Raw genomic sequence first — 12,382 nt, 5'->3', positions numbered from 1 at the left:
CCTTTAGTGACTTTTTAGAAAACATACTTATTGTTTGACATTTGAGACTTGATTTTGAGCTAAATTGTATAAAGAAGTTAGCTCTTTATGGGCCAAGACACAGAAAAGGAGCAAAGTACTGGGGATGAGGAGGGGTCAGGAGGTTTTTTTCTGCTGGGAGTCTCTGCAGTTAGCATTTAAGATTAGGGAATTTCAATAGAAGTACTGTTTCAAAAATAGCATTTTTAAAAAAAATTATGAATATATTTTCCAAACCAGAAATTAGCACATTGGTTTGACGAACATGAAACTATGGAGACAGTAGTGCAGAACTGACAGGGAAAAAAATCATTATAAAGGCGCAGACACAGAGATGATAGTGTAGGTGATAATAAAAAATAGTTAAATAAAATTCATATAGTGCTTATCATAGGCCAGCTACTATCCTAAGTATCAGGCATTAACTCATTTAATAGTTACAAAAACTCTATGACATAGATCCTATGTTAATTCTTATAAGTGTGGAAATTGGGGCATAAGCCTTTTAGGTGGCAGAGCAAGCTGTGAAGTCAGTCTTATTCTAGAATCCATACTCTTTTTTTTTTTTAAGATTTTATTTGAGAGAGAGAGAGCGCGAGCACATGAGGGAGGGGCGGGGTACGGGCAGAAGGAGAGGGAGAAACAGACTTCCCAACACAAGGCTCGATCCCAGGACCCCTGGATCATGATGTGAGCCAAAGGCAGATGCTTAACCTACTGAGCCAACCAGGCGCCCCTAGAATCCATACTCTTTACTGGTGTTTTATACTGCCTGTAAGTATAGTGTACGAGGTTAGGTATAAAATGGGGAAGGCTATAGTTTTTAAGGGATGAGACGGAGTGATCACTGCTGATACAAGCCAATCATACGTAAAGATGTTTGCAGCTTTATTATAGAGCAACGAAGATACCACCTGCTTATCTGACTCTCATCTCTGGAGACACCTGTGACAAACTTGGAGCTGCGGTTCAGCAAATGGCCCTGATAACAGTCTCCCTGGTTACCTAGGGATGCTAAGCAAGGAGAATGTTGAGATATCGCTGCCATTGCTCCTCAAGAACTGGCTGATAATAAGGCCATACTCATAACTCCATTGATTCAAGATCCCCTGGGGAACATGATTTATTCTTTGTGAGAATCCAATGCTTTGTTCCCTCTTATTGTATGCCCTTCATGTGTGTCAAAGATGAGGAAGAAGTGAGGCAGTAATTCAGGTGCTTGATAACAAGTCTTAGTGTACCCTGATTGTTAAGTACAAAGTTCTTCTTGACTATTTCTGTGCAAATGATAGCAGATTGCTAGCATGCATCAGGACCTAGAAGGGAGGACACACGGTACTGTAAATGCCACCTAGTTCAGCAAATGCTTTGATATTTTAGACAGAAATTAACTTTTTTTTTTTTAAAGATTTTATTTATTCACCTGACAGAGAGAGAGAGAGGGAACACAAGTAGGGGGAGTGGGAGAGGGAGAAGCAGACTCTCTGCTAAGCAGGGAGCCCGATGCGGTACTCGATCCCAGGACCCTGGGATCATGACCTGAGCCGAAGGCAGACGCTTACCCAACTGAGCCACCCAGGCGCCCCAGGCAGAAATTAACTTTTAACCAATTAATTTTCACGTATTTGGAAATGCACATCACTTCATGACCTTGAGTACACTGTGTCACTAGCCAGTCTTAATATAGGCAGAATTAGAGGTCGCATTGAGGTAGTCTCCCAAGAATTTGAACACAAGGAAGATAACATTACAGGTTCAAAGTGAAAGAATAATATCAACACAGGAAGGATCTGAACAAGCAAATCCAAATTCACCTAAAGGAAACAGAACTGTTTCTAGACCAACCAACCCGCATTAACAAGAAAAAAATGTTTTAAAATATCTAAAAGAAGGGGCACCTGGGTGGCTCAGACCGTTAAGTGACCGTCTCTTGGTATCGGTTCAGGTCATGATCTCGGGGTTGTGAGATGTAGTGCTGCGTCAGGCTCCTGGCTCAGAGATTCTTTCTCTCGCTCTCCCGCTGCCCCTCCCCCTGCTCACCTGTGCTCGCTCGCTCTCCCTCTCATAAATAAATAAATAAATAAATAAATAAATAAATAAATAAATAAAATATTTTAAAAATAAAATATCTGTAGAAGAGGTTCTTTTTTTTTAAATTAAAAGAGAGTTAGTCATTTTGGAGGCACACACAAACACACACACACACACACACACAAAAACAAAAAACGGAGAGTTGTTGAGGTAAAGTCGGACATAGTCATATGGACGGCACAAGAGAAAAGGATTTTCAACTTTTGGAACAGAAATTCCAATCTGGGCCGATGACAGGCCCATCCTTGGTTTGGACATAGATGCAAATAATGGAGTGAGTAAACTTACAGTGTTTCTGATCTTCGTTGGCAACATTATCCTTAATGGAAACTCTACATGGGACTTTATTAGTCTGGGGACATTAAGTAATCGTAACTTCTCTTGTTTTGACTCTATTATAGGCAAGTGAGGATCTGGTTATGATTTGACTTTTAGTCTGCATAAGAAAGGTTGTGAATAAGGACCCAGAGGCCAAATTCAGACCAAACATTTTTTTCTTATGTAATTAAAATAAATGTTCTTAAATAGTTGCAAACATAAAACAATTGGGAAAGTAGTTTGTAATTGATCTTGCTTCCTCTCCAAAAATAGAAAGTTTTTGTAAGACTATATTCAAATTTGTAGATGGTAGCAACTAACAGAGATGAATAGCAGCTGCTCCCTTTAAAGAGGGCATTTATATTCTATTTTACCAGAATCTTCACCATTCCTGTGGTATTACACCCTGCTGTTTCACCAACTTAACTGCTGCCCTTTGGACTTTTGAGTTTTTATCTTCTGAGCTTAGAGGGAAATTCTCTGATTATATAAAATAAATTCTTGGTATCTGTGATAATGCCTCATGGCTAATGAATAAAGTGATGTATATCTTGCTTTCTATGTAGCTTGGCTATGACGATAATACTGACCCGAATTTTTATGGTGCACAGAATTTTCTGTTTGCCATTGTTAGATGATAAATTATCATCCTTGTGACTACTTCAATGTTAGATACCTTTGATTTAGTGAGATTCTGCCTTTAAGGATTTATTTATCTCTGGGCATAGAAAGAACAAACATCAAATCCCAGAACATGGAAAATAAGGCACTCTTGGATAAAGGCCACGCTGTCTTCTCCTGGATGATACAACTCCCACTTCTGATTTTTGGACAGGAAAAGAACACTGAACGAAGAATCACTAGAAATCTCATCTATGTAGTTCCGTTATTAAATTGGCTATGTGGCCGTGAACCAGTACCCTAATGTACCTTGGCTTCCACCTCTTCATAAGTGAAGGAAAAGAGTTGAACTAAAAAAGCTCTGAATTTCCATCCTGCTGTGGCATTATATAACTCAATCATACATACTCTAACCTTGAATTCATCTACACATTGTCTATATGATTTAGGTATGTTTCAAGACCTTCATGTGAAGGATTTCATGAAACACACATTGCTGTGTTACTGCCATATTAACATCTATATTTATATCCAAACACAGAAGGTTAGATTTTGAATGTATTTCAGCAACATTTGGATATCTGGTGATTTTTATAAACTGTTTTTAATCATTCAGTATCACAGAATTCAAACAAAAACAACAAAATAAGCACATCAAAACATGTTTGACTTGAACAAAAATAGCAGGCAGCTGGGGACACAGGCACACTATGCAAATAAGCCTGCATATATCATGCTTTACATATTTATAACTGTGTAGCTCCAGCAATATTGGCAAGTTAATTAAGTGTCAATGGGTGAAAAGCTTGTCTCAAGGCTTGTTTTTATTGGACAAAAGGAAAAAGAGCCAGGAAACCTACTTTTCTTTTTGCCAAATCAAGTTATCTGGGAGAGTAAGTCATCCATTTACTTTGGACATGCCACATATGTTCCTATTTATCCAAGAGCCAACCCAGTAACACTGGGATAGAGTCATCTTCATTTATGTCCAAGCTGAATCTAGCAAACAGCCGCAATGTTTTCTATATAGTTACTTTAGGGCTTATGGATGAAGATGACACATTTGATCAGCAAATTGCTATAAACTAAAACAAATAAGAAAAAAAAAAACCAAACACCCTAAAATTTTGCCATCTCTACAGAATATATGATAATTGGCAGGATGAGGATGACAGAAAAGCCCAGGGAAAAAGAAACATTTTCTAACACAAATAAGGTATATGGCCGTGGTGGAATAGTGGCAGCAGCAGAAGGGAGAATGAAGCAAGAACAAAAAGAGCATTTATTAAACATTAAATAAATGGCATGAAGTATTCACACTTAAAGGCACCCACTTTCTACTATATATTCAACAGAATTGAAAAGAAGAGAATACAGACTATAGAAGCATGAGAGCATGGTTTCTCCCTTTGCAATACACTCAAAGAAGACTGAACATACACTGCTGTGTTAGGTCTTACGTGATGTAATCATGTAAACGTCATAGAAAAATGAAGAGAAGGATGTGGAAGGGCTATCTGTATGTGATACAGGATTGATGGTAAAAATCTGTCATGATAGGGCTGGAGAAGTAGTGAGTGGGGCTTTGGTTAAGTTCATGGCTGGAGAGGCAAAATTGTGGCGCTCAGCTGGTGTTGCCGGCAGGAAATTCCCTAAGGTATACCAAGAGCAAGTTGTGGAGGAATTCAGAGGCATTGTTGTTGGGATGATGCAAAGATTAGTGACTAGGGAAAAAAAGTGAGATAATTGAAGACAGAGAGTTCCAGGGTGATCCAATACTGAATTTGCCTCACACGTCTGTAGCCTAATACTCTTTAAATGGGGTATGTCTCTGTGTGTGTCTTGTTAGAAGAGTTATCTCTTTGTATTTGTTATCTGTTAGTGCATAACAAATTACCTCTTAAAACTTAGCAGCTTAAAAGAACAAATATTTATCATCTCACAGTTTCTGTGGATCAGAAATCTGAAAGCAGCTTAGACAGGTAGTTTTGGTACAGGGTCTCTCATCAGGTTGAGTCAAGATGTCCACCACAGCTGCAGTGTTCTGAAGGCTTGACTGTAGCTGGAAGATCTGCTTCGGTTACTTGCATGGCTGTTAGCAAGAGATCTCTGTTCCTTCTCACATGGGCCTCTACCAAGGGATGCTTGAGTGTCAACTGGGAACTGGCTTCCTTAGAGAAAGTAAGGAAGAGGGCAAGAGGAAGTCACATGCCTTATCTGACAACACTTCTGGCACTTTCTATAGCCCACAGGAAAGTGGAATTAGGTTCCTTCTGAAGAGAAGAATATCAAAGAATTTTAAAGCCACCACAATGTGATAAATATATATGCCATCATCTGAAAATGAATGGGAGTTATTGGCTAAGGCTTCTGAGAAGATATGTGTATCAGTCAAGATCCTAGCAGGAAGTAGATAATTTCAGAAAGGTTTAATAAAGGGACTATATGCAAAATGCATTCAGAGTGTGTTGAAACCCCAAGGGATAGTACATTACCATGGGGTTATAACCAGGCTGTCACTGTCCGAAGGGGCTAAGGAGTGGAGTAATTTCTGGAACCTGGAAGAAGGGAGTCCTGTGGAAGAGCTGTCTTTGGTTGAGGGGTGCAGCCAGATCGAGATTACCTTATACAAGGTATTGGTGGAATAAATACCACAGTATTACTCTCCTCTCCCTTCCCCTCCCATCTCTGCCTGTGCTCCCCTCTGGCCAAACTTAACTGACTAGAGGTCAAGGGAGCCTGTTAATGTAGTCCATCAGCCATCTGGGCAGAGGTCAGGGTGGAGAGTGGGAGAGTGGGTTTGGAGGGGCAGATAGAGGATGTCGTCTGTAGATAAGAATTTAATTTGAAGGATGAGTAATAAGCAGAATTATGGCGATCTGGATGGTGTATTAAGTGTTCAAACCATACATATTAAGCAAATGTATGTGGGAGTAGAGAAATGACTAAAAATCTGCCAAAACAGAAGTTATGTAGTGTGGTGAGGCTGAAATAGGCTGATAGGAGTGTGGAGGGACCATGTTGTGGAGGGTCCTGAGAGAGGCAGGGCTTTAGACTTCCTCTAACAGGCAACACTTGGCAGTTCTTAAACAGGTGTGTCCAGACGGTAGGAGTGGGAGAGGAGGGGCAAATCTGAGAGACTATGTTTGCTTAGATATCAGAAATAAATGCAAAAATGTCAATAAAAATTTAGTTTTGAATATCCTTTCAGGTAAAATAAATACTAAGTACTAATGGTCAGATGAATAAAAATGTGAATTTGTTGGAATGAGGTATCCATATTGACAGACTCATACTTTCTACAGTTTCCCAGAACTGCAAGCAAGCAAACCTACAATTATAAGCATTTTTATCTAGAACAGTTATAGTGACATATGAGCTTAGGAATGAAAACAATGTTATAGCAGAAACAATCATACCAAAAATCAACCTTCTTCTGGAGATCTGTTCTTTGAAGGATATCAGCTGAAGGTTTGCCTTGGGTACACTATTTATTCAAACATCCATTGATGGTTTGAATACTTAGTAAGAAAGCCTTATGAAATTGACGCAGTCCTTCATCCTGATTTGATTTGCAACACACAGAAATTGTAGTCTTTAGTATCTACATGGGAGATTTCAGTGAAGATAAACGTATGTAATAAGAAACATTGGCATTTATGCCATAGTTTAGAAAAAAATAAAAATATGATAGAGCTTAAAGTGAATCCTGCTTGAATCACACCCATTCATTTAGCATGTCTGACCTGCTATCAATACAGTATTTCAGAGGGGGAAAAGTAGCAATAAATACGTAGTGATTGCTAATACAGAGTGGGACATGGAGAGATATATGATTGATTATGCTCACTGACACTTTAATATTACATTTTATAGTAAAGCCTGGTTTACATGGCAAGATGTTAACCATAAATTTCCTAACTGCACTTCCACACATTCAGAAGGTAGAGATAATTGATGTTAACAGAGATGATCCTGAAGTGTCTGCTGAGTTAAAAAAAAGAAAAAAAAGGATACTACATTCTGAATGTATGTATTCTGTGTTGTAGGTTCTTTCCTGATACTTTGAAAATTACCAGCACAGTTGAGAGTCCTGTAAGAGAGTAAGGAGTAAAGTATGATTCTTGCTCAAACCTTACCTAATAGATACAATTGGTTATTGCTGTTTTCAGGGCTTAACACTTAAGCAGGGCCTTTCAGAAACCAAATGCCTCAGAGGCATGAACACTTTAAAAGAAACTCTGAAAAATAGTATTCAATATAATGGTTACTAATATTCATTCAAATTTTCAAGTATATAGAAACTGCAAGTCACAGGAGAGTGTTGAAAAATACAAACGTGTTCTCAGTACTGATGGAAATACAAGCTAGCAGTTCTTACTTTAAAAAAGTAAGCATAAATGATTAAATTACCATTTGCAGTAAGTGCTACAATGATCTGTACAGATGCTAAGAAAAAACAGCAATGACCCCTGTGGCCTAATCTGGTGGGGTGGAGACTGTTAAACTCCGTTAGCATTAGCGTCACAACTAACATCTCCCTCTTCAATAGAAAATCAGCACTTAAAACAAGGATGATAGCACTGCCTATAGAACAAGCACACTAATCAGCACTTCTTGCTCCATGAACCTTCTTCTTTTTTTTTTCAAATTAAAGTTCACCTCAAAGACCTTTGTGTGGTGATAGGAACTAATGAAAAAATAGAGAAGGTTTCTAGGGTCAGGGGAACCCCTAAGAAATAGTGACCCCTTAACCCCTGACATGGTATCTTTATCAAGAATCAGAGGTGGAAAGGAAAATGGATCAGAAGTGGTCCTATTTGATGGTTATTAAAGACAAACTCAATCCAATAGAATCTATGTCTTTACATTAATGATTGATTTCACATCTGTCCTGTGCTGCCATTTTCTTGTTGGAAAAGGAAGAAAAATAGACAGATGGTGGGCTGGGTGTGTGAAAAGAACCCTATATCCAAGTTAGCTGGGTCAAGTCCAAGAAGGGAAGTGTAAGAGACTCCAGGGTTTAGAAAGATGCATAGTATTATTGCCAAAGGTAGAAGATGCCAGAATAAAAGGCATGGGACTCATTAGCAGAGTACTAGAACATCACTTTGCTCATGGCACTCAATTATCAAAATTGTGAGTGGATTATTTGAAGCCCGGAAAATCGGTAATGCTATGTTGTGTATATGTATATGTATGTGTGTGTGTAATGCACACACACATATTATGTGAAATAATCTATTCAGAAGTGGAAATTATAGTAATTGGAAGAAAAACCAAATCAGAGGAAACAGTCAAATAGCTGAAGGAAAGGAAAATGGTATTGTATGAGCAGCCACTCCACCCGCAGCTGGATAAAAAAACAGCACAGGTCAGGAAGAGGTCACACAAGACACTGCCTGACTGCCTGAGCCTTGATCCTCCCATAGGCCTCATCTCATTCTGGACTGAGATTTTCCTGCAAATCATGGTAATGGGAATCAGCACACACAGCTGTGAACCACAGCTCACAGATACAGAGTTAACAAATTTGAAGTTGACCATCTCTGCTGGAGAGGGAAGGGAAGTGACTTGTTTATGTACTATTTCATCAGTCTCCCCAAGAGGCACTAGTCCTGGGTTTATGTTCCATTAAAGGTGTAGTGACATGGTTTTAAAGCAAGTAGAAGATTGGCCCTTTATTAGAATTAGGGAATTTGGATTCAATTCTAAGTTAAAACCATGAAATGTTAGTGCTGTAAAGAAACTAGATATAATCTAATTCAATTTTCTCCTTTATAGGTGAGGGTCCTTTGACCTAGAGATGCTACACAATTTGCCAAGTTAGTTGATGCTAGCATCTGGACTAGAATCACCAGTAACCTGTATTACTACCTCTATAATGTTACTTCTCTACTCTCGGGAAAACTATCCCTGGGACCTTGAGGCTCATGCCAGTCAACTGTAGTAATCTCCTTCCCTCCAGGTCCCCATTATTTATTACGTTTAAGGTTTTCCTATATCCACTGAGGACTCTGTCATATGGTTTGTTGTTTTTGTTTTGCCATCCTCATGGCTTCTCATCCAAGTGATTTCAATAACCACATAGGTGGTAACCCCAATTTGCTAAATTCAGATTTTCTCTCCATTTTTTTACTGTACTTTTCTTCACTTCTCTTTAGCAATCGACTCTTCTGCTCCCATCCTGAACCATTTGTTCCCCTGAACTACATCCTGTCTGAAGTCACAAAATCTAATAACTGAATCTCTGGTTATAACTTCTATTCTTCCACATTACACATGATGATTCCACCTACATTAGTTACAAGGTAAGCTATTGAAACAGACAGACCCTAAATCCAAGGGCTCTTCATCATGTAACAGTTCAGAATGGGTGTTCCAGGGTGGTAGATGGCTTTATTCTACAGGTCATCGAGGGACCCAAGTTCCTTCTATCTTGTAGTTCTTCCACGTAGAATTCTAGGGGGTGTCTTTGTTCCCATACTTGAAGCTGGCTTACTTATCATATATACTTTCCAGCACTCAGAAAGAAGGAAGAAAATGAAGGACTAGCAGCTTTTTTATTCAAGCATGTGACCCCAAAGTTGCACGTATTCCATACGCCCATATTCTATTGGCCTACAGCTTGGTTACGTGGTCATACTTCATGTCTTGGCCCATTTTGGCTGCTAAAACAAAATACCATCGATTGGGTGCCTTATAAACAGCAGAAATTTATTTCTTAGAGTTCTGGAGACTTGGAGGTCAAGATCAAGGTGCTGGTAGATTTGGTGTCTGGTGAGAGCCCACTTCCTGCTTCACAGACAACTGTTTTCTTGCTGTGTTCTCAGATGGTGGAAGGGGCAGCGAGTTCTCTAGGGTCTCTTTTATAAGGGTACTATCATCATTCACAAAGACTCCACTCTCATGACCTAAGGATGTCCCAAAGGCTCTAACTCCAAATGCCATCACATTGGGATTAGGTTTGAAGGGATATAAACATAGTCTATAACACCTAGCTAAAAGGGAAATGTCTCTAGCTGAGCAATCTTGTGTGCAGCCCCAAATTGGGATGTTCTATTTCTGAAAGGAAGAAAGTGGAATGGTTTGGGGGGACACAGCTGTCTCTGCTACAACTCTCACTGCCCTTCTATTCATTGACTGCACTGGAATCTCCATTTCCTTGATCCAGTATCTATACCCAAGTTAATCAGTCTGTTTTTGGACTTACTTCCTTTTTCCCAAATAAGGATCTCATGGTATACAGCTTAAGACAGGGTGAGATATCTAATGAGATATAGGTCTCACCAGTTCTTTCAAGAACTTATCTCAGTTACCTCTGCATCATCTACTGTAATTTATCATTGTTTGTTCCTACTTTAGGGTAAACTCGTGAAGCTCTCCAGGAAGAATGAAGTACACTTAATAAATGATAATGATTGAGCATCTAGAAAGAACTGAGGCGATTCAAAAAATTAAGCAGATTAAAAGAGGCACAATTTTTAATACCAAGAAAACAAGTAAAAATTGTACAAAGAAAAAATGTAAACCTAAATATATGTACTGTTGATTCTGTATTAGACAATATTTATGTGGTAATGATGACTACTTTGTAGTGACAGTGAGCATGGACTTTAGCTAGATTACTTGGATTGACAGTGGTCTCCAACTCCTGCTGGCTATGCAGCCTTAAGCAAGCTACTTGATTTCCCTGTGCCTCAGTTTCTCTGTGCTCCAGCTTTATAAAAATTTATATTATTTTAATTATTGAATACATAAGATGGTACAAATAAGTTTTAACCTCTCTTAAAATAATGTGTTTCAAAAGATTAGCTCAGGAAGGTATTTTCAACATACTCCTTTTATTTTTATTTTCTGAAGTTCCTTAGAAATCAGCAGAAACTTCAGTTACGTGTTGGTGAATCACCAGCTTGAAGGTCCTTTTTATTTGGGTCAGATATAGTCAAAGGATTACAGAATATAAAAAAAAAAACAACTGATTAAAATATGGAGAATCTCAAGTGGGAAAAAATGTGAAATCACAATGCTTTTCTAGTTTGAGGATGAGTTTTCATTTAGCCTATGTGTGTGTTTTCTATAAACAATATTACATCAGCAATGGAGATTTAAAACATGTAAAAAATGGAATTACTTAGGGGCACCTGGGTGGCTCCATCGGTTAAGTGTCTGCCTTCAGCTCAGGTCATGATCTCGGGGTCCTGGAATCGAGTCCCACGTCAGGCTCCCTGCTCAGCGGGGAGCCTGCTTCTCCCTCTGCCTGCGGGTGCCCCTCTTGTGCTCACTCTCTCTTTCTGACAAATAAATAAATAAAATCTTTAAAAAAAATTAGTAATCTTTTAATCTTTTATCTTTTTCTACATTCCAGTTCATTTTTATTCACATATCTATGGAATTTATGTATCAGGAATCATAGCATAGATGTGATTTTCTTATTTTTAAAAACTTGAGATTTTAGCAAGAACATTTTCCTATGGTTGCATGAAGGAAAAGGGATTGAAAAAACACAGCCTTGCTGTTACTAAAAACAAAGACATTTCTAATTCTCAGTTCTGTTTAACCAGTTCTATCTTAATGGTATCTGTTGCCCGTGGCCATTTAGGCCAACTGGTTACAGTCGTATTCTGGGTGCAGGCTGAGTTGGGGAGTTCTAGTTGTGTCTGGGCCTGGTAGCCTCCCAGGGATCCACGCTGCTTTCCTCTCTGGCCAGGCAGCAGGCATAAGTTCCTGCTGGGCCATGACACGCTGTGCTCTGGTTCCCAAGAGACTGATTCACAGAGGTTAGGGGGATTGTTCCCGGTGTAGCTACAAAATTCTGTGAACTCCGTCTTTGAGCATTGAATATGAAATCACAACTCCAAATCTACCTTTAAGAATAGAAGTAACATTGGGGCGCCTGGGTGGCTCAGTCGTCAAGCGTCTGCCTTCGGCTCAGGTCATGATCACAGCGTCCTGGAATCGAGCCCCGCATTGGGTTCCCCGCTCCGCGGGAAGCCTGCTTCTCCCTCTCCCACTCCCCCTGCTTGTGTTTCCTCTCTCACTGTGTCTCTCTCTATCAAATAAATAAATAAAATCTAAAAAAAAAAAAAAAAGAATAGAAGTAGCATTAGTTATGGGAAAATTATGGAGTAATCAAATTAGACTTGCTGTTTATCCAGGGCAGTGCAGGGAATTGCCTCTGAATGTTTACCACAGCTGAAACAGGATTACTTGGGTTAACGGCAAAAGTCCTAAGTCAAAGTGCAATGCTCTTCTCTTTCTCATGAAGCTCCTCTTTCTCATGAAGCTTTCTTATGTGCCCTTTTGTTTGTTCACACCAAAGGTCTAAGGAGAG

This window comes from Leptonychotes weddellii, chromosome 1, assembly GCF_054177405.1.
Source record: "Leptonychotes weddellii isolate Sample4059 chromosome 1, ASM5417740v2, whole genome shotgun sequence".
NCBI classification, from domain to species: Eukaryota; Metazoa; Chordata; class Mammalia; order Carnivora; family Phocidae; genus Leptonychotes; species Leptonychotes weddellii.
Note: the sequence above shows the minus strand (reverse complement) of the source record.